At 46.0% G+C, this 23,850-nt stretch overlaps 1 protein-coding gene and 1 pseudogene across 2 annotated transcripts in view; one reads left to right on the top strand and one right to left on the bottom strand.

Moving 5' to 3' along the window:
- LOC135909774 (kin of IRRE-like protein 2) overlaps positions 1 to 23,850 on the bottom strand; it is a 362,492-nt gene that overhangs the window by 83,104 nt on the left and 255,538 nt on the right. The window lies entirely within an intron of this gene.
- Positions 11,597 to 11,776, top strand: LOC135909801 (U2 spliceosomal RNA; annotated as a pseudogene).

Raw genomic sequence — 23,850 nt, 5'->3', positions numbered from 1 at the left:
GTGTACAAAATCATAAGCCGAACCTCCAAAGCATTACTGAAAGTGCATGAAGATGAAGAGCCGGGAAAAGCAGCGGAAAACATGTAGCATTTTCATCTTACATGTGCTGAGTGTTTTCGATCCACTTCTGTACCGTGAAATAAAAGCGGGGCTTAGTCAGCCCAGAGTTTTGCTGTTCAAGGAATCGATGCAATGATTCGCATCGTTAGAGAGGTGGACGAAAAAGCATGCTCATAACGAACTTTCTGCTGCACTCCAGTTTCCAAGCCGCCCTCAACCAGTTTCCGTGCGTGACTGATAGGAGAACCATCTGTTTGCCATCGGAGTGTGCCTCCCCTGTCGAACACGATATAAACATCCGCCCTTCGTAGGTTTTGCGTGGCGATTTCCCTTGCTTTTGGCGCATGGTTGTTTATCGGAAGGGAACTCATTCGACCACTTTCCGCCTTACATGAGGCTTAGAGCGAGCCTTCCCGATTGCTTCGCTTCGTGGGAGCACTTCCATGCGGCTTCCAGAAAGAGCCCTACGGTGAGCACGAAAGAGGGCCTACGATCACGAAAGCGACCTTGTTTACCAGAGTGGTCAGTCGGTATTTATCGATTCCGCATTTGTTACTTTCTTTCTGCTCTGTGCACCCTTTTGCTTGGTGCCTCTCTCCTAGATCAGTTTGAGGGATATCATCATTCCAGGTCACCTACTTCAGCAGCATAAAAAGGTTATGCCACGGGCTTTTTTTTTCGGTCCCGTAGCTTCCATTTGAAGGGCGGCGCTTGCCCTGAGTATGCACAATTATGTTTCGTATAAGAACGACCGCTTTCCTGTTCCGCAGATTGCTATTTTTGAAATGCACAACTTAGTGTTGCGCTTTGTTACTCAGAGAAGCAGAAATAATAATTTTTCGTGCTTTTAATTATTTTGATGCATCACTTCAGAAGTTCTTCATTCTTTGAGATGTATGGACCATAGTCAACAGAGTATTACTCATCGCTTTACTAAAATACTACTTCTATTGCATTGTATAGAGGGTCATACTGATGTACTTCTAACTAGCACTCTCAAGATACCGCATTATCTTCACACTCTATCCACCTCTTTCTCTTGAGAATAAGAGTTTTAGAAATATAAAGCTGTTTCCACGACAAATGCGTCACTTTGCAAATCTCAACCTAACGTCAACGAAGAATCCAAACGCAAAAATAGCATCTTGATGTAATACAGTAAGGTTTGCAAGTTATGACTAGATAGCACGCCACTCTCATGCAAGAATCGACGTAAAATTTGACTGCACGTTCAATGTACGTTGAAGGCGGTAATCGCGTGGATAAAATAAGACACAGATAAGAGTGTGGAGACCTGCGACTTCGAACTTTCACGAATGAGTAAGAATAACAGTGAGCCTTCTTTTCGATTGTTTCAATAACAACACTCTAAAATTGTGCAGTTAGAGTACAAGCAAACACCTGCTCTCCTTAGTATACCATTGATCACATGATTGAAACAAATACAAACATGAGCACCCGCTGCCAGGATCTGCCAATCCGCTCTCTGCATATTACCGATCTTAAGAGGCAAGGACATCGACTCCCCGCAATCGCGAACAAGCTGCTTAATATTCAGCCAAGCGTTACATTGCACCACGCGATCACAAGTGAAAATTGTTGGATGTCCTGACAGCAAAGCAAACCCCCTCCCCAAAGATTGCTGGGAACTCTCCATCTGATCTGCGAAATAATACTAGCCTATACCTGCAGTGTCCCTCTCACCAAATCAACAACTAGAGCGTATTCTTTGGGATTATTAAAGAGGAAGAAGCAGACTCACATGACAACGCCCCCAGAAGACTGTTAGAAGAACAGAGCACAAGAAAAAAGAGAAATTGCGAAAATCCCAATCAATATGAAACTGTCTCTACTTCCCAAATGGCTAGCCAGATGGCCAGTGCGGAGAGACTCACTTCCCTAGCGATTGAGCACGCTTGATTGGAGCCGGATTAGAGAACAAAAATGGCTGTGGCTTAGCTAAGGTTAAGCCCAGGATGCGAAGCATACTAGCCTTTATTTTAACGCGACAGCGTTAAGGAGCTCGTGTCGCAGAAAAGCCGGTGTCGTCGGCGTCGGCTCAGGCGTGCGGCGCTTGCTCAGGCGCACATTTCGTTGTCGCGCCGAACGCTGCGTTGCATTCTCTATGTGCGTTGCTCGACGCGCACCGCGTCCGATGCGGGGCGCGACGCCGCGAGCGACGGCGGGAGTTGGAGCGCCGGTTCTCCTCTGTCGTGACGTCACGGTGTCACGTGATTTCATGGTCACCGCCGCGCCTGAGGAGCTGGGTTGAGCCCTCGTAATATGCTTCGCATAAAAATATCCGCGTATAGTGAACCAGAATCACACCACCGCAATCCTGTACTTTTCTTCTTTCCGTCATATGTTTCTTTTCCGGTTTTCCTGAGTAGTATCCAGCCTTCACCAACCAGAATAAAAATAGCTACCATTTCTGGTCTCACGCGCGTCTTTTTTTTTTTCCTTTGACAGGCCGCCAAAAAGAAAGGAACATCTCCTATATTAAATGTCGCTACCCACCCGCAATAATACAAGGCCAGATTCTGACGCTTTAGATAGTCAGAAATAAAAAATAAAGGAGAAAATTTGCGAACTGAACAAGAAAGTTATTGCTCTGGAGAACACAAAGGAAAAATTCGAAGACCAGAGGTGCGGACAGATGAGACCAAAAATAAAAGTCACAGGAGAAATCAAGAACGGCCAGGCACCAGAAGGACTGGTGGAAAAAAAAACGCGGATTGCTGGACGCCGAAGAAGGACATTGGAAGCTGAAATTCAATTGCAAAAAAGAGCTGAATTGAATTTTTTCCCGCTGACTCCTCCCTTCCTGGGACAAGGAGAGTCTCATGGACATGACCTCCATCTTGTGTAAGAGTACAGAGCGCTAAAGGACCGTACCTGCAAAGAAAAAGCATGTTCCACTTTGTTTTAAAAAAATAAGAAAGAGAAGAGCTTTCACTTTTTATCACGCTTGGATACGTACAAGAACGTACAGAAATAGCGAAATATTCGACTGACCCTACACCATTACCGTTTTACTTTCGGTGCTTTGATTCAAGGGATTTTTCCCTTCATTAGATCTCCCGGATCTTTGGCGACCACCTCTCCTTCCGTTTTCTAGATTCCCACTGGAACCGTCGGCGAGTTCGGTCGCAAGTTCTGTGTTCAGTATTTTATTTCAGTGCTCACTGGTCTGAAGGGTTTACTTCTTTTTCGTTTTTTCGCGGAATCGCCTCGACAATTTAAGGTCGGGCACACGCCTGCGACATTTGCAGTTTGCCATGCCGGCGGTAACATGGCTAAGGCGGCATCGCTTCCGAGAGGGCCCAAAGTAAATGTCCCTGCACCCTCAGACGCGTAACGCTGATCTGGTTTTAAAAAACGTGCATTCCGCATTACGTAGAGTCGGTTGCTGTAGCTCGCGACGTGCACGACTGGTTTAGCTATGTTGTTTTTACGCATCGGAAACACACAGTAGACGAAAGACGTGCTTCTACTTCGTCGCTTCCTCTCAGAGTCTCGCAGTGAGTCTTGCTTGAAGTCCCGGATGCACCTAGCGCCGTCGAACAATGCTTCATACGTGTCCGTGTCACGTATGTCTGTGTCACGTCCACCGTCGGTCACATCCCGAATGCAACATTCAAAACAGAATTTCCTCGCAGTGCAATAAAACGCGGGCGAGGCGTGACATAAAGCAAACTGCGAACGGAGCAGGACACGGCCTTTTACGTCAGCTCGTTCCATTTCCTCTTCTCTGTAGGCTATTTCTTTCGCAGTTTATGCATTTCGTGCCTCTTGCTCCCCCTTACTTGTCATCATGAAGTGCTTCACCGTTTAATTTGAATCCAACAAACAGTACAGTAATAATTGCTCTTTGTTGAGTACATACATTCTTACCTAGTCCAAACGCAACGCACTCTAAGCACTCTAGCTGCGACAAAAAAAAAAGAAAGATTGTCAGCGGAAAACGCACGCTGTTTTCTTTTCCAACTTCATACTATTGCAAGTACAACGATCTTGATACAGCGAGCGTCTTGCGGAAACTCTGCCCAACGCCAGAAGTTACGCTGTTCCCCTCACCTAAAGAGAGAGGCTTCATCAGACGTATTCAGGTCATAGCAAGTCGGATGATTAGGTGCTAAGAAAGTGGCAAGCGGCCTCGTCGACCAATAAATTTTTGATGCGTAGCTCAATGCAGGTACACGTGTACGTACAATAGCTGTAGTACGGCGAGCGGTATGTGGACAAAGGAAAATAGAAAAATTTCGAAGCGTGGCAAGGATGCCAATAAAATAAAGTATTTAGGCATTCAGAGAAATCGAGGTGCAACAGCACAGTTTCCTAAAGTTATATGTGTTAACCGTTTATAAATACATATTAGGGAAAATTTCGGTTGAGGTGAAGATGGCCACTACCAGCACAGTGCTTCGTCTGAAGCGAAGTGTTCATTTGTTACTTTTATTACTTTTTTATTGCTCTCTGACAACCAATAACAAATGTTATGTGGACTAGACGGCGCAGTAATCAGATACTGCAATTAAGCGAAAATAACTAAAATCGAGCGTAACACTCCTGTGAGCCCTTTAGCCTGGTAAATCAAAATCCCGTGAATGTTTACTTTCTAGTGGATTTTTATCTTCAATGCTTTGGGGACAGTAGCCACAAATATTACAAATGGTGCAAGTACTACAACAGTGCATAAGCAAGAGGATTGCCCTCACATTTCTCCTTTATCCAAGTTGGATTCTTAATATTATACAGATCACTGCGCACATTACTTTTAAATAAAATCCGTACCATGAATGCAAACGGTAAGTTGAGCGCCAATACCGCCTACCGTTGCTGTCGATTTCCAAAAAAACTATGACTAGCACAAATCCCGACATTGCTTTTATTTTTTCTTTGAAGTTTGCTACAGCTACCACGTAAAATAATAAAAAAATTGGGCATGCGTCAACTGTCACATTATTCCACGGAGGTAATCAAATACGAGTCAGGAAGTTTATCACAGTCAGAAATATGGGAAAAGAACTACGTTTCTCACATTTTTTATGCATTCTATTCTAAACAGCATAAATTCCCAGACCTCCATGGCATGTGATACCGACAACCAGAAAATATCCTGCCTCTTCACTGAATACGAAAAGCTGTTGAATTATTTCTCGGCTTTTGGCGTTATAGCGCCAGTTACTAGTCTCTCGAGGAGAATGCCTGGGACTCGAGCGAATACTTTTAGTTGCTGACAACTAAAAATCGCTGTAGAAATCAAACGGGAACATTAAAACAAAATATTAAAAGTGCTAGCATTGGCGTCGTACCTTGCGGATTACGCAGGCGATATGGCAGAAACACAAAATGCACGAAGGTCATCTCAACGTGTTCGATAACGCTTGAAGTCAAAGAAATAGAATGCAGCAGGCGTTCTTAGCGAATAGCTGAACCACTCACGCGTGCCGAAACACACTGCGCGGGTTGGATCAAAACAGAAAGAAGTGGTCCTTTTCATTCTGTGCGCACGGGTAGTTTTTCGGAGTTCCGAGTGAACAGTAGGGCCTCTCTATATGGTAATGCGGGATGTTTCAAGCATAGCAATGCGCACAAAGCACAGACGTTTCAGAAAGTCTCCGTTCGAGGCGAGCATTTTGGTGAAGCTCCCGCGGATTTCAGCTGCCATCTTGTTTTTAAAGGATCGCAGCCCACTGCTTGAAGTAAGCATTCTATGCCTCGTACTCGATACGTCGATTAGCCTTTTCTTCTATTAGGAAGTGGAGACTTAGTAATCCGGACGGTATTTGTTGGTTCCGAAATAGGAGCGCGCATAGCTCAAATAATGTCTGATGCGGGCATGGAAATGCAGCTTTATGAACTTGATTTCACATGGGAAGGTGATTTTCAAGAACTGCACATCCGAAGGCAATCTTCAAGCACTGATACCCCGGAAGTCGTTCATCAGTTAACACTTTTCGCCCACGTAATCTATAAAATACTCATAAGACTGCGAGCAAAGTTGACTCGTGCCGTCATAAAGCCTTTTCCTAAGCAATGACGAATGGTTAGCAAATGCCTTAACAATCGGCTTCCGGCTTATACTACAAAGCAAACAGCACGGTACTAACCCAAGTGAAAGCTTAAGCCCTGCAGAACAGGAAGGGGTCAACTCGATCATCTCCACCAATAATAGCAAGTCTTGGATGTAGCCGGGCTTATTTCTTTAGCTTTCATTGAAACCGTTATTTTGCTCTTCCTCTTTCGATATATCTGTTTTGCGCTTGTGAATGTGTGCGCGTAACGATGGATTCTATCACTACGTTTAGCGTGTACTTCTGCAGGGACACCCTAGTCGTAACCATATAGGGTTTGTAGTTGTCTTTCTTTGTAGGGTTTCTTTACCAAACGTTTCGTATCTCACAAGTTAATTGTTCTCCGCTATGCTGTGCAACTCCAATCTGTGAGATATACAGCTACAAGTGATACTGGCCGGAAAGCATAAGATATCAATTACCTATATTCAGCAGAATTCTGATCTTCCATGGTTGAAATTTGTTCGCACACCCGATAGAGCATCTGCACCTATGTCCCACCGTTACAAGCAGCTGAATGTCATGATGTTTTCGCGAGATACCGCGAATATGAATCGCCTATTCGCTACGCTATGTTGACTAGCCGTGTGTGCCAAGATACACGTGTACAGATACATGAGTGCAGCCTTCTGTCGGTCCTTGCCGACCGTACTTGAATATCACTTCGCGGGCAGTTGCGCGAAAATTTTCACATGTGCCATCAGTATCACACAGACAACAAGGTAGTTTGGCGCAACAAGGTACATGGCGTCCTAGTTCGTGAATAAATCAAATTTGACTTACAGGGATATGACAAAAAAATAAAGAAGAAAAGAAACTGATTTGCGCCATGGCTTTCTAAAAAAACTCAGTGCCCTTCCACTCTGTGAACAAGGATGACCAGCGAAGTGTGTATGTGGGCCCTTTAATGGCTAACCGCACCTCCGCCGCGAGTCGGCCCGGCATTGCACTATCTTCGGGATCGGCCCGTGTATGGAGAGTTTTTGCTTCCAATAACGACACGAAAATTTCCTTGGACTGCAGAGGTATACAGCTTCGCTGTAATATTGCTGTGGCGGCCATCCGACCTGGCCTATTATTTGTGCCAGTAAACAGCTGGACAACGCACAAACAACAGAAACCGATGCAAACTACATAAGCAAATTTAGTTATGAATGGCTGACGCATAATGTTCAAGGACATCACATGTCGAATTCTGAGCTGAAAACGCTTTAAAACGAAGGAAACGTAGAGAGCAGTGGACGTGTTTGGTAAACGAGGCAGAACATTTGACTTCTTGTGCGCAACACCCTTCTCGTTCAAAGGCAGTTGTCGTTCCCATTTTACCTGTTTTTTGCTGTTTTACCAGTACGCAGCAATTTGAAGGTAGTTTAGCTTAAGCAAAGTTCCTAACCACCACGCAAAAAACCAAACCACCACCGACAGGGTCACCCATTCACGTTCTCAATTGTCACTGTCGACCTCCCTCATTTCTAGCCTAAACAACTATATATTGCTTTGCTCAGCAGCGGCCACCCATGGACACGAAGGCAACAAACAAAACAGACATGAAAGGTGTGCGACGGTCGACGTTGGAGAACAGCCGACGGGGGCTCGCTCGCTAATGCGTCCCGCTTGTACGCTACCCATCGCGACGCACACGAGAATAAACAAACATCGAGACGCCACCACACTGGGAGGCATGCGGCGCTCACAGAGAACGGCTGCGGCCAAATGGACGAGGACGGCGTTTCCACTAATTGCTTTCATTAACCCTGTTTCAATCCCGCGCGCACTTTCGGCGAGCGCGCGGCGCGGCGATGAAGTAAAGCGAGCGACAGGCTCCCGCCGACCGGGCGCCGGTGATTAGTCGTCGCTCCGTGCACCGAAATAGAAAAAAGAACAGCAAAAGAGAGGTAAAGAACAGAGCAACGCTGGGACGCTCCATGGACAGCCACAACAACATCGCGAAATTGAAGAAAATAAAAGAAGTCTGACACGGGGTTGAAGTTGGGCAAAGGCAACAGACACACTTTGCCTGGTTGCGTTGCGCTGCAGTGTGGCAATGCAACCACAAGGAAAGGACATTGTGGCGCGAGGGCTACATCGCCGCGACATCATCCTGCTTTCTCGTTCTGTGCAGTTGTAAATTCATTCGTTGGCGCTTCTTTTCGTTCGTCCTTTTCATTCGCTGCGCCTGTTTAGCGAGAAAGCGAGACGACACGATGATGGCAGACAGGACGAACGTTTTCAATTAACCGTCTTCAAGGCATCTCCTCACAAGAATAAATACATGGCTGTCGGCGACGATCGAAAGCAGCAGAGCGCGCAGCAAATGTACGCGTGCTTGCATCATGCGCGAACCATGTGGTATGTGCGTTGTGCAAGGCAACGGAGATAAGGACTTGCACAGAGGCACGTGGCTAGGGCTAGGAGCCCCCGAGCAAGTATGGATATTTTTACCATGCGCGCATCAGCGAAAGAGACGCTAAGGGCAAAATATTATTGATGCTAAAGCCTGCAATAGTCAATTGCGCGTAAAAGGCTCGCGTCTGTCACCTGCAGCAGCGAAACAGCACCTAAGCTCCCATTGCCATTGGCTTCTACGTCATAGCGCGAGCGCGCCTCGACGGACGCGAGTCGGTGAGAGGGAACACATGTTGCTTCCATAGCGCGCCAGGTTTTGCGTGAAGGGAGAGGGCACCGCCGCGACACCGAATCCCCTCGCTCTCGGAAGCCTGTTTTATCTGCGCGTTTCTTATCCGCGCACGTTCTCGCCTGCATTCTAATTGCGCCTCGGTAAGGCGAAATCGAAACGGGCCAAGCGTCCCGACGCACTTGCTTGACCGCGAGGAGTTCGTAACTCGAAGAACAGCTCAGCGGCGTTCAATCGGACACTAGTGCTTTCGCATTCGCAACTAATAAGAAGTGCTTAGGAGTCCTGGAATTTAGAAATAAAGAAGTCCAATTGTTTTGCAATGAGAAAACACACCACTATTGCTAACGGTCAGGCGTCCACAAATGGCAAACTGTCCTAAATGAGGTAAAGGTGTAGCAATACCTGTCTACATGCAATTAATCATCATCGACTGAAGTTAATAACAGCCACACAGAGGCGGCTTCCTTAGGAAACTGCAAACTAGCAGAAAGCTAAGCTCATCATTGATGCCGAAAGGCGTTCTGTGAACGTGCTTTGAGATCTATGCAGTAAGCAACAAGTTTCGCAATCACAGCATAGTGAAACGAAAGCAAATTTAGATGGACGCTCAAGTTAATTTCTCATTGCCACCCGAATCAAGGTTGACCCACTGACAGGGTGGTTGAATCGGGGGGACCCGACGATCACCACAATGTGTGTATTTGCATTAAGTAATGTTCTCCTTTCTTATAGTTCATACTTAGTTATTCTATTGCTGCCATAAACTAATCAGCAAAATGATTTGAGACACTTTCGGTACGGCTAGGACGGTCCCATCGAAAGCCGGAAAAACACATGAAAGTGACCGTAGTTTAAGGCATATGGCAGCTTCTTTATATTATCGCTACAAATAAATGAAGGCTATACGATAGCGAGATTCTACAAACAGTGCATGTCACTCCTAAAAAGGCATCGTCATGTACTACAATCAAGCTCCCTTACTGACATTTCTTTTTCTCACACATCACTGAAAAAAAAGCTATGTTATTCTGCATTAGAAAGACGTGCCTCTTTAAGGCCTGCGCATTAAAAGATACATGACTCGAAAAGGAAAGCATGGACGGAACTATAGCAATGATGAAAAAGTCGTGAAAAGCAGCAGAGGCAGTGGCAGAACGTTACTGGCAGCATGAAACTAAACTTTACAGTGCTGTCGTCTTCAGCAGTGATGCTGTGCCGGAAGGCGCAGCATCAGTGCTGTTGCATAGGCGCAGGCGCAGTTGCGCAGATGCACGGATGTACAGATGCACAGTTGCACTGATAAGGTGCAGTTGCACAGACGCTGCGCCGGAAGGCGCAGCATCTGTGCAAGTGCACCGAAATTAACATCTCGTGAAGAACGCAAATGGTACTCGCAGTACCCATAACCATTCTCCAAGAGATGATCAGGGACCCCATCATGCATAATGACAGATATGTTTATCGTAAATTTAAGCCACTAAAATTAAAACCAAGTTTCTTTAGTATTTTTCTCAGAAGACGTATTTCTAGGGGCGTCACACAGCTGCGAGTACCTCGCCTCTTCGTTGCTTGCGCCTTTTGATAGAATCTATCATTTTTGAGCCGCTGTTTACCAAGAGAGCGCACTCGATTCATCGCATTTTGCTGGCTGCCGGCTGGACGACGTGTCAACGGCCAAGCCCTCCTGTTTAAAACATCTGTACACCCGTCGTGGCCATTTCTTACGGCTGGCACTCTCCAGCTTTGAAACGCGATGCGGCACATCGCACAATTAGAGAAAGAATATAACCATGGTGCGTAATAACAATAAAAACAAAAGGCAACATTAAAGAAAGCGGCAGCAAGGGGTATCCTTGACGCTTCTTATCTGCACAGTTTGCGCATTTATTTACCAACAGCAAACTAGGAAACTAAACTGCACCGATGAAAACACGGCTAGTTCGACTTCCACGACCCCGTTCTACCCACGTTTAATTATGAAGGTGACACACGGGAAGGAACAGGTCGATGTAAGACACTTCCCTACATCCTCCTCGGGAAGCCTCGCACGTCCCCATGTCTGGAAATCCCAAGAACCCTCGCGTCAGCGCTCATCTCGGCTCAACGCGGCCAACGCTATTGCGACCTACAGAGTAGGCACACGACTTGCGTAAGCGCGCACCGAAAGCGCCGGGCCAGAGTGATTTGCATCCCATGATTCACTCGCGCATGAAGGGGCCTGAGTTGGCTGCGTGCAGTTTCACTTCGCTATTATTATTATTATTATTATTATTATTATTATTATTATTATTATTATTATTATTATTATTATTATTATTTGGCCCTCATATCGTTACCACGTCGAAAATATGATGCTTTGCTTAAGTCAGCGGCTCATCTAAAAGGACGACAAACCTAAGCGAAACTGGGCTTATTGCATGTCTTCAAGCCGGCCACATCGAAGAAATTTTCCGCTCCGAAGGTAAATGACATGTGCCACTGCGGCGTGTCAATCACATTCGTTACGTGCCACGGCATTCGGGATAGAGATCGTGAGTGGGCTTACAAGTAAATCTCATAGCTCATCTCTTTAAAGCAAAATCATGAGCCATTCCACTCTGTGAAGGTTGATGACCAGCGAAGCCATGTAGCCTACGACGCAGAGGTTTTCGATTTTTTATAACATTGGCGTTGATGACGGGATCGCCGCCCGAGGAGCCGAAGGAAAGTGGACACGCCTGACGTTCCGACGGGACCGCCACTACGGGAGAGCGGAAGGAAAGGAAACTAGATGCGCAAGCCCTCGGAACAACGACGAAGAGAAGGCGCTGCGAGCGAAGACATGGCCGACGCGGGTCAAAGTGCAGTATCTGTTCTAGTCAGCTTAATAAATGATATGGGTTCTACTTGGACTCAAGATATTAAGCTTATTTTTGCAAGTTGGCGGAACGCTTGAAGAACGCTTCACCTACGCCGCGGATCGGTCCGGTATTTCGTTATCTTCGGCATCAGCCCACGGCTTTTTCACACGGAGAAGAAAATCTACGGAACCCTAGCCATAAGAAGCTTCCCTGTAAAATCTCTGCTGTTTTCACGTCATATACCTAAACGCTCTTTTATACTTGCGTGCTTTCGTTGTAACTACAAATAAAAATAAATCATCTTACGTTAGCGAAATACCGATTAGAAACAATGTGAAATCTAATCTATGCTCTAAGACATGAAAATGATTGTCAGTCATATTTAGGACATCAAGCTTCACTTGTATTGTAACCTCATTAGCCTATGGCGGCCGGTCCCACAAGTGTTTGTTTATTTTTTTTTAATATCGAATTAAATGTTTCTCCCTCTTTCTCTCACCTAAACGATCGTAAGCCACGCGCCAATGAATCCCAGTAACGAGTAAGGGAAGATGACTTTATTTTAAAACATAATAGTAGAAGTAATAAAAAGTGTGGGCAAATTTGCGATAAGCTTCATAGTTTTACAGGGAATGAAATCCACAGAAACTAAATTCCTAGAATATATTCCTTTTTTAAGTAAGTAATTTTAGTCTTGGAAGCTCGCTGCACTCGAATAAAGACACAAAATGAAAGGGCGCAGCCAAGCGCCCAAACTAAAGAAATACGGGAACCTAGGGACACCCCTGACACGAAGCCCACAATCCCTTTAGTCGAGGTCCACAGCTGCTCGTCCATCTTGACTGCTGAGACTCAAGCTCTCAAACGGCTGACAAAATCTTGCCAGAAAAACAAAATAGCAGTACACTGGGAGACGGAATAGGAGAGAGCACACTGGGCCGATAAGCCTGCCAAACAGAGGAAATGCGAACTTTTCTCAGAGACAGGCATTCTCGCGAAACCGGCGCGATCCGCTTAAGGCGAGGCATCAATAAATCGTCTCGCCCGTCTCCCCCGGGGCAGGGTAATGCGTCGCACACTGGCGTCAGTGCGAAAAGTGTTAGTTGAAACGCGCTAGCTTTTCAGCACTCGCACGAAGAATGACCGTAAGCTTCGAAACTATAGAAAATACAACACACTACCGGAAATCCATGACGACACGGAAGAGCACTAAGGAACCAAGGAAATGTCACGGTAAAACTGCACTCATAAATCTATAGGCCAGAGGAGACTGGAAGACCTGACCTCCACTTGCGATTGGAAGAATAAGGGTGTTTTGTTTTTGCAGAGCACGGAGGTCAATCGATTCTTGATGATTTGCGACAAACGATCACAGCTTTCACAACAGTGGACTTTGTCACCGCAGAGACTTTACGCTTACCTAACCCGCTCGCTTACTCCTCCAGAACAGGGGGGAACCGAATTTTTCGCACGCTAGGCCACTCAAGGAGGTTTATTGGCTTACATGGGGCACCGTTAAACAAACATAGTGCCTGTTTAATATCACTATAAAGCACAATTGTGCGTAAAAATCGATTTTGCTTACGCGTTACAAGACATTCTATAGCACAGGGAACGATATACAACCCTTTCAAGCGCACATTCGGTCCTTCCCCTAATTTTGACTAAACCTTTGCGTACGGACTGTCCATGGCAATCCAACTTACACTAGCTATCGATGGCTAGAAGTGAACAACAGCAATCACGTTTCTACCTCGCCTCAAAACGAGCGCGGGCGACTTCGAGACTATCATGGGACTACCATTAACTATTTTGTTCTTCGAGTACTGAAGATATTTTATTAACACAAAATGTTTCGTGACAGCAGATGGTCACTAATACATCGGGAGGGTTGCTCAAGGTCAGTTAGTCCTTGATTCGAACTCTTATATGCGTTTGGAGTACGTTGGTTTAACACAAATAAAAAAAATTGTAACTTAGAAAATAGATTGGAAGCTTAAAGGAGTTCGAGTTTCAATAGCGGAGCAGGAAACGCAGCTGCACCGTAACACCGAGTGTAATATAGGAGAGCAACACAAAAATACAGTGGCAGGCATACAGCTTCTAGGATCGATTTAGGATTACGCAGGTCGGTGACATACTCTGTCCTTCAGTCTGTTAGCTTCACTTTCGCATTTCTTCAAGGCCCTTCATTAGTCGGTTTCCATTTAGAAAAAGAAAGCGCTGCAAAAGACACAACACATATGACAGGACGTTGGCTACTGTTCTACGTCCCATAGTTTTTCTTATGTGCGACTTTCTGAAGCGACATTTTCCTTGAGCTATAGGGCAGGATAATTTATTTCTGGCGTTCAGCCTCTACAGAGCCATATGCAGTCGGCAAAAGGGCACTGCGTACCCGGTTCCCATGTCGCTTTTGCCAAGAAATTGTTCACGGCCATCAACAACATTTCGATCAAGCGTTCGATTTACAATGCTAGACGGCGTTGTCAATACCCGCCCAACGCCTCCTCCACACAACCACTTCTTCTTACACTGGTGCTGAGATTCTAGAAACCTCTCAGCGCGTCCGGTGTGGGCGCCTGCACTGGCTATAAACCCGTTGTTTAGCCTATCTGGCTGCGAGAGCACTGATGTGTCTACGTAAGAAAAAAAGAAGAATCAAGATGTGGTCGCATGTATTTGTGTGCGGGGGTGAGGGGCTTGCGTTCTATTGTTTTCTTATGTATGTCAATTAGATATTATGTGCGTTATGAAATGTCAGCCATAAGCGATGTCCAATAAGAGAGGCCAAGAAAGAGCAAAAACAAAACAGAAAAACAAGCACAAAGAGCAAAGACAATGGAGGCTGAAAGCGTTTTCCTTATGACGCATAGCCATGTAGACGTCCTTTTGTACAACATATACATCCCTCAGAAAAGCTTATATTCGTACATGCAAATGTTCAAACTGCGTGAAAAAAAAGGAAATTTATCAGCAAGTAAAACACATGCGCTAGTGCATTGATTTGTTGAATGACACTGTCCAGTAGTTTTCCAGCTTCATTATTTAATTCAATTATGAAGTTTAGACATACAAATCTACACATCTTTTGATGTGTAGTGAATGCTCCTTCCATAGGGGCCAACAAAGAACATTTTTGGTAGGTAACTTAGCAATTTCTTTAGCAATGGAAATACGACAGAAATATGACGCTACTTAAGAAGGAAGTATAGAGTTTTGCCATGCTTTCAACCGCGCCTACCGCATACAGCAGACTACAGTGAGACTATTAGAACCGATTAGAACCACTTATTTTGGGGTCTATAAAGGCTGACGCGTTTCCTTCTGTTCCATCACTCCAAACTTTCAGAAGCTTCCACAGCTGCATCCTCATCATTTTTCGTGAGACACAGGATCATGCAAGGCCATTCTCCTATGATGATGATGATGATGATGATGATGACGACGACGACGACGACGACGACGACGACGACGAAGACGACGACGACGATGATGATGATGATGATGATGATGATGATGATGTGTGTGATGTTTAATGGCGTAGGGGCCAGACCAAATAATGCCATGACATATGGCAACGAATCTTCTATTTTGTAGGAAATGAATTGAACGACAATTGGAAGGAAGGAAAAAGCGGAGAAGGAAAGGCAGGGAGGTTAACCAGTGTAACTCAGCCGGTTTGCTACCCTACACATGAGAGCGGGATGGGGGGGATGATAGATGGGGAGGAGAGAGAAAGAGAGCACATAGCACAGCACACACATAAGGGCCTAAAACAATCCGTCATAAATTGCGTAAAATATATGAGTATTAAAATCATGACAATGGCTAATGATATGTGCTATGAGCATAAAAGGTCCTTGAGGAAGACATGCTATAACAAAACCTATAACATAGCACCAGTGCCTCAAGAGGTTCCTTGAGGTTAAGGACTCACAGGCACGTGCTGTGAAAACAAATTGCATGGCAGCTGCAGCCTACAAGGCGAGGCTGTGGTACAAACACCCATCATCGGCTCAACTCCCACGATCCCCCTTTCCCAGACACGGCTAAGCCGTGCGCGGCGACATGTGGGAGAGGCCAACCTTCCTGTGCGTCGTATTGCAACACACCAAACGCGTGCTGACGCAGACACCCTTGCGGGGAAGGCCATTCGCCAAAGCACGGCAGAAAATATCATTAGTGGTTCCCATTCCTTGCGCACAGTATGACTCAGCAACATAAACAGTCGCGCAAATCGTCTGGTCACACTTTCGCCTGCCATCCGAGAAGCTTAAGATCAGCGGACCTACAAACCACGAAGGCCCAAGGGAGTGTTGGTTCCTGTTGCCTAAACCCTACGACCGACGTTGATCACATAACGCGGATTCTCTGCAAACCGCCATCAGCGCTGATACTGGCAACCGAGTGCACCACTGCGAAATGAAGTGTTTGCGGCCCCTTCATGCCGGAGCGGAGTTATGAAGGCTCAGACTTTTGTTCGAGACCTCATACTTTCTTTTTCTGGAATTACACCACAGCGTACTGCTTCTCATAGCGCATAAGACAGTAAGTAGGTAAAAAGTTTGTTCGCTATCGTAGGCGAGGTGCCACACTATTCACGCATTAACGCTAGATGAAAAGAAACTCCTGTTTATTATTCCGTCCTTCTATAACTGAACTTTCGCGAAATGTACAAATGCTGCATACCAACCGCGACAATTTAGCACTATCTCCCATTGTATCTGATCAAGTCGACGAGAGGTACCACGATTAGAATATCTCTACCCATGTACGGCTAGAGCAGACAGAAGCAAAGACATCACCAACGATTTATCCAGCGCACTAAACCACCAGAGAGCCCATAGGCACGGACCGCCAACACGTAAATTAAGCTTAGCAATGTCGGGGAGAACAGACGTCGCTTGTCACAGTCTATATCGGATGTGGTGACATCGCAACGCTTCATGCTCTGTATTCTACACTCGTGACAGAACATCGTTGCATGCAAATACGCGAGTAATATAGCGAAAACTGTCTCTGTTGTTTATAGCATGCCACAGCGAAAGCCACTCGAAAAGACTAGCACAGTCTTATCGAGCAGCGTTGTGCATGACACACCACATGTGCACCATAATCTAAAAAACGCACATATGGGCTCTGTGATAAATGCTTTCAGCGTCGTTCGTGCCAGCTGGTGCTCGTAAAATGACGCCTGCTTGGGCTATAGTAGGTGACTTGATTGAAAAGGCGGGTTCAGATGGCTATATCTCCTCACCTATATGGTATTGTACCCGCTGTGTCCGTGTCTGCGTTGTACAAACAGCTAATTGCTTTCCGTCTCCATAACGGGATTTGACCCCATAACGGAGCCAATGGCTTCGCGATACAGGCTGACACGCATGAGTCACAGCACGCGCTAATATTTTGTATCTGCCACTGCAAATGGCCTACTAGGTGTCTACGCGCATGGCCTTACATATAAAGTTCATTTGCAAGGCTTTGCTGGACTCATGAGCAGAAAGAAATACGCAGCCATCCTCTCCTTCTAGAAAGACGTAACACTGTGCAGGCGTTACAATCGACACACTACTGTTAGTAGAAGCGAAAGCTCAAGGTGGTTGGGGAGACTTGTGGGACATATGTGCCGTGAACATCCGCTCTCCCGAATCACCAGGAAGAAGATGCAAACTATAAGTAAAAAAAATATTGTTCTCCTAAACAGAATAATCTGCCACAAAAACGAGTTTACGACCGTCGTCAAGGTGAACAAGAAGATGTCACGCAAATAATCAATACGGCGAACATTTCTGGCATGCGGCGTCTAGCAGCCGCAGAAACAATGTACTCAGCTTTCAATCGCAGCTCACGGCACGCCTGCAGCGTGAGCCAACAAGGTTGCCAAGTGCGCCTCCCTATTTCCCGCACTTCCTTTTCTGCCCGCTCTATCCTTTACACACTAAAGATTTGATTAGGATGTGGGCAACTACCACCGAGGTCCTGCGTGCGCGGAGATCCTGAGTCTGTGAGCATGCGGAGAGAACAGAGCCCAACATTTTGCACGTAACACCAGAAACGGGTTGCAGTGCGCCGCGGAGTCTGTTCCTACGAGCGTGCGTTGGAAACCTTCGCAGCCAGTGTTCCTAGACTCCGGGAAGACCGGATGTGCGCGCGGGGTCTTCGGAGAGCAAGGAGTACAGTCCGGTCATGTCCGGCACAGGAGGCGCCGTGATTTCTGGGGTGTGCTAGCCACCCGTTTTGTTTGTTCGCGGCCGCGGCACGCCGAAGAAATACGTCTAGCCGGTGAAAGTGAAGGGCGCCTTGGCTAGCCAGTCGCGTAAATCAACCGTTTGCGTCTGGCCGTGGCTCGCATATTCTGCCCGCTCAGCGTAAGCAACGCCTTCTATATAGCTACGATTTCGTTGACTGATTCGGACACGATAAAAAAAAAAAAGCACGGCATCTGCTTCCGCAGTCGCAGCACGCCAGAGCGGGTGTGGGAGGCCTGACTACGGAGCTGAAACCGCTGAGTTGATAGGGCTGCGTGTGCGCATTTCCCCGTATACTGGATGCTTTCTTGCTTTCACGGTCCCAGCAGTGACGTGTAACAAATTTCTTCTGATAGGCGGCACCCCGTACTTACAGTTTCGTTAGGATGAAACTAAATGCGGTTTACTATGGACAGGAACTCGCCCTACTCCCACTTCCCGCACCCCGCTTCCCCCCCCCCTCCCCTCCCCCAAAAGAAAGAAAGGTCTAATATATAAAATTCCAAGTGTTTTTATATTCATGCAGAGACAAAGATATGTTACAGTTAAATTGCAAGAAAATAATGGATGCTATTCACGATAGACACATCGCATTTCTATCGGGGCAAGCAGCACACGCCACTCCGTTTCCATATAAACATCTTCATTGTATCAGCAGAGCGCGTTTCCAAAAGCAGCGCGTTCAGCTCCCGCTCTGAAGATTATCACGTGACCCTATGAGGAATAACAGCAAATGATTCGGAAATCAACCCGGATCTATTTAATTACGGGAATTCCACCTCACGGTAAGTGTACGCGCGTCATGTGATAACCGCCTAATGAGCGTGCGACCACCGTCAAAGCGAAGCCATCAAAGGCGAGGCGCGCGAGCTAGACGCCCTCCGTGACAGCCGAGACGCGCAAAGCCGCGAAGACGACAGCCGCGAAACTTTGCGAAGGCGCCTCCCTCGGCGCCAAACATGTTATTATTGTTCGTGTGCCTTATAATACACGTCTCGTTGTGGAAGGATTCCCGAGACGAGAGCGCTCCTCTATCAGGCGCATTAGGCAAATGAACTCGGGCGAATTTCCACGAATGTCTGGTGGACGGCGCCGACTTAAAGCTTCTCTTATTAATCACTCCCAGGCTGTCCTCGGTTTTTTAGGGCCTCATTAAGTTTTAAGTCTTGTAACCTCGGCACTAGCGTTAAACGAACATAATACTGCATGGATTAGGGGCATCTATTATAGACGGCTGTGCTTGCTGGGCTTTGATGCCGTAGCATATATCCTTCAGCCCTTAAACTGGTGCAGGTGGTAGTAGACACAATTTTAATTAATTCGCTCTCAACCATTTAAAAGTATTATGTGATGGAAAATGTGACACAGGGAAATACTCTAATGTCACACGAAATAAGAAGCAGTGTCTAAAGATGTGGCAATAAAAAATTCGGCGGAGACACTTAAGACTTCTTACGTGTGAGAATGCGAAAGCAGTATAGTCAGTTTGGTGAAATCTCTTCGGTCGGTTTTTTTTACATGCATTCAAGTTATTTCTGCTGATTCGGTGCGTTTGGTTGCGTATTCGTCGTGCGTCATTTTTGTGTTCCCTTGCTTCTTCTTCTGAGACATACTTCCGTGAGCGACGACGTGTCACGGCTGTCGCTGAGGCAGACGCTTCACAGTCCAACACAGTAGAGACAACCTCGATGAAATCCGAAGAGCAGGTGACGCGCGGGACGCAGCGCGCTCATTTCATACGCTCATGACGTGGCGCCACCTCCTCCCCATTGGCTGCGCCGTAACGTACCCGATGACGCACGCACTAGGACACACCTTTAGTCAGTCAAAACCGTGGAGTCGCCGCGGCGTCGGGGAAGCGTGCTGGCCTCGTATCCCGGAGGCCCGGATTCGATTCCTACCCAGACCGAAATGTAGCAAATTTTGTTTCCCATAGTATTTCTTTACTTCGTTTACAGGAACCTGCCTGAGAACTCTGAACTCAATCCAAGCATTTTTACGGGTTTTTAATTTTTGCACAGTCGGCCACTTTCGGTACTATCGTTCGGTCAGGCCGCTGATGACGACGCCGGATTTTCGCGTAATGGGACATATAATTCTTTCGCATTAATACTCAGTGTGGACAGAGAAGAAACTAAATTTATTTCGCAATAATTAATTGTGACTTGTGATCGCACACAAGTAAAATACATGAAATACACATGATACAAGCGAGAAGGCGTGGAACACAATGCCAAATCAATAATTAAAAGAAGTTTGTCCCTGATATTTTACGCGCCAAAAGCACGACCCGATCATGAGGCATGCAGTTTTGGGGGAGTCCGGATTAATTTTGACCGCCTGAGGTGTTTTGACCTGCCCCTAAATCTGAGTACAAGAGTGTTGTTGCTATCCGCCCCCATCTTCTGGAATCGAACCCGCGACCTGTAGCTACGCAGCGCAACGTTGTAGCCCCTGCGCTAGTGTGATTGATGCATGAAACAGATAGCTGACTCTTCTCAACAAGAACATGCGTTGTTATCATGCCGGCGTCAAACCAGATTCGTCACTTGTTTTGAAAAAATATCCCTCTCCCTCCTTTCTATTCTCCTTTCCCTAGGCGTAGGGTAGCCACCAGAATGTTGACTGGTTAACATCCCTGCCTTCTTTTCTCTGTCCCTCTCTCTGTCTTTCCTTGAAGAAGTTTTCATTCGGGAATCTGTCTAATCGTCGGCTCAAATATCAATGTATTTCTGCGAGCGTGGTTTGGAGTACTTGTACTTGTAGTGCAACATCAGTTATTTACTTTTGCACGTCATTCTGTATTACCTTCTTAGAACGACGTAATGAAACGTCCGTAACTTTTTTTTTTTTCAGGTGTCGGCGCGGCACAGTCTTAGGTGCAACGTGATTGCGCTAGCAAAAAAAATAATTTCTTGCCTATTGAGAACTTGCCCGCCGCGACGGTCCCACGGCCTCCGAGGGGCTGGACATTCAGTTTAATGACCCGCTACTCACATACCAAGAAATCACCTCACACTATCGGAAAGGCAGAATGAAATACCCGCTCCCGCACGCCAAACTCGAGCGCGCGCAGGCGGCCGCGTTTCGAATGCTGCAAACGGACTCGTATCCGTCACGAGGCCTATTAAGCCACTACAATTCAGAAATCCCGGCAAATTGCCCAGACTGCCCAGAACCCTACTGCTCACTCTCGCACATGCTTTGGCAATGTACCGCGTTACCAGAGGGCCCTCTCTCCAGTGAGCCCGAATGGGAAGAAGCCCTCAAAAGCCCGGACCTCAAACTGCAATTCAAGGCCGTCCAGAGGGCCCAAGAACTGGCGGAGCGTCACCACGTTCCCGTCCCGACTTGGGCGTCGCCTACGGTTTCGGCCCAAGGAGCTCGCCGCATGCGATCTCCAACGGCTTAGACCCCTCAGGACCTCAATAAAGTTCTTGACTGACTGATATTGAGAATACCCGTTGGAATCATTAAAAATGTAGACGCAAGTGCACTTCCAAATCCGTTTATAATATTGTTCAGTCATAACTCCATAAAGGACAGCAACAAACTAATTATGGGGTTTTACGTGCCAAAACCACTTTCTGATTATGAGGCACGCCGTACTGAGGGACTCCGGAAATTTCGACCACCTGGGGTTCTTTAACGTGCACCTAAATCTAAGTACACGGGTGTTTTCGCATTTCGCCCCCATAGAAATGCGGCCGCCGTGGCCGGGATTCGATACCGCGACTTCGTGCTCAGCAGCCTAACACCATAACCACTGAGCAACCACGGCGGGTGACAGCAACAAACTACATACTGACTAAGTCGAGGATTGCTTAGGTAGAAGAACTCGACCAATGCTGCTACTCACATTTCAAAGCTATCACAATCTCTAAAGTTTGCGCAAAATTCGCAACAAATGTCGAATACGTGAGCTCATTGTAATTATATATGCATTAATGGGAAGTATTCCGCGGTAATCAATTAGTGTCTGCTATATCTGCATACCTAAAGGACATACCCATACATATTTAACACGGTAGCCGGCAAATGGGTGAACATTTCCAAATTGAAAGGTAATGTCCCTGTAGCCTGAAACCATAGGATAGTCATGCCAGTCTGGGTGATTTTATTTCAAACGGCACTAAATGTCACATGGACTGCGATAAAATCTGTAGAAGCAATTTACATGTATCTACCACACTGTGACACGTATACACTCATGGTATAATACGTATAACACGTGTGTTGCACTACGGGAGCTCAGGGACAAGGCACAACGCTAGCATATAGGAATTCGAAATATAACAACACCACAGAATGCAAACCCTTGCAAGAACAACGCCATGCATCACCACATGACTCCTGCAACATAAAGAGAAAAAGGCTGCCAATTGTAACTTCATAGAGTCAAGAAAGGCTCGAGTCAAGAAAATTTGGAATTCTTGGCAGCTGATGTGCAAATGAAAAAATGGCAAAATTTGAGACCCAGAGAGTAGGAATGTTTGCGAAAGGGGACACCACAGTTGAGCAGTCGAGTTGAAAACATCGCATGCGAGCTTGCAAAGTCTGCAAACGCGTCGAGCTGCGAAGTCATTTGCCAGTGCCAGCTGAAAGCGACGAATTTCGAAGTTCAAAATCATTTACGTATTTTTGTTCATCTTTCCTCCATCAGAGTAGCTAGCTTTATTTCGAATTTTGTTTGTTCTTGAACGTTTTCTTCTGCAGCCAGTAACGGTCTATTTCTCGCTCTGGTTATTTGTTTAGATAATAATAGAATGAAAAAGTACTTTCTACACATATCCCATCAAAGGAATAATGGTTAGAGCACTTTGCTCTCCAATTTCACCAACGAATTATATACGCTCATTCTTTTTTCTTTCTCGTTTCTTTCTCGTTTCTTTCTCGTTTTCTTTTCTTTTCTCGTCGGACTTGCCACCGAATGGTACTAACATGAAGTTCTCAAAGTAGAGAGACAACTTTCCACTTTATCGCTGAAAATGGAAAACGTCTAACGCTCTTATGAGCAAATTTTCTTCTGGCTGCACTTAGAAATTTTAATCTGCTGCTGATATGCAAGCAAGAAATTAGGGAGAGCGGTGTCATACTTTTGTATGTTCCTCCTGTGATTTAGATCACTGCCTTGCTTCTATCTATATCAGCATGTAAGCCAGATTTGCTCAAAGGCAAGCGATGATTAAAACTGCACGGTAACAATCATGTCAAGAAAAATAACGTAAGAAACGAAATTAGGTTACATTGTGGGGAATAATGTCCCGTAAATTGACAGTGGGTTTCATGGGGCATGGGAACCATTTTCGTTACTGGTGGCTTTTTGCCGTAAGAAAAAATAGGAATTTCTTCTTGGGCCATAGCCTATGCATTATTGCATGGAAAAAGCCACAAAAGCCCTTCGGTGCTTCTTGAAAGACACTGGATTGTATGAAAGCTTGTGACCGTGGAGATTCCTGTGCGACTATTACTATTATTTTTATTATTTCCTAACTATTATTTTTTTTCTCTGATCTGCTCACCTTGTCCCCCTCCCAAAGTGTAGGTTGGTCAACCGGGCACGTCATTGGCTAACCTTCCTACCTTGCTAGCCTCCCTCCCTCCCTACCTCTCTCCCTACTCTAGACTGGTTAACATCCCTGCCTTCCTATATTCCTATCTCTCGCTCTCTTTCGCACTTTGTCTCTTTCTATATATCTCTCAACTGGGCGCACTGATAATAAATTCCCAATTTATTGAGAAAAAAATGTAGCATTACAAAGGCAGGTGCGCTTCACCTCATAGCTCTTGTTCCCCAGCACGTAGTCGGACTTACTGAATATGGCAGTGAGATAGCAAAAGATAACCTTCTATAGACGCTTAATTTTCGCCAATACTAACCCAGCCATACGAAGAACCAATACCTCAAGCTCAGAAACCGACATATACAGACCTCAGCAAAAAACATTGCTGTCAATGTGCACCTACGGGTGAAGCGGCACCCG

The sequence above is a fragment of the Dermacentor albipictus genome, chromosome 4 (genome assembly GCF_038994185.2).
Source record: "Dermacentor albipictus isolate Rhodes 1998 colony chromosome 4, USDA_Dalb.pri_finalv2, whole genome shotgun sequence".
NCBI classification, from domain to species: domain Eukaryota; kingdom Metazoa; phylum Arthropoda; class Arachnida; order Ixodida; family Ixodidae; genus Dermacentor; species Dermacentor albipictus.
The sequence above is the reverse complement of the archived record's forward strand: the minus strand, read 5'-3'. Positions and strand labels throughout refer to the sequence as shown.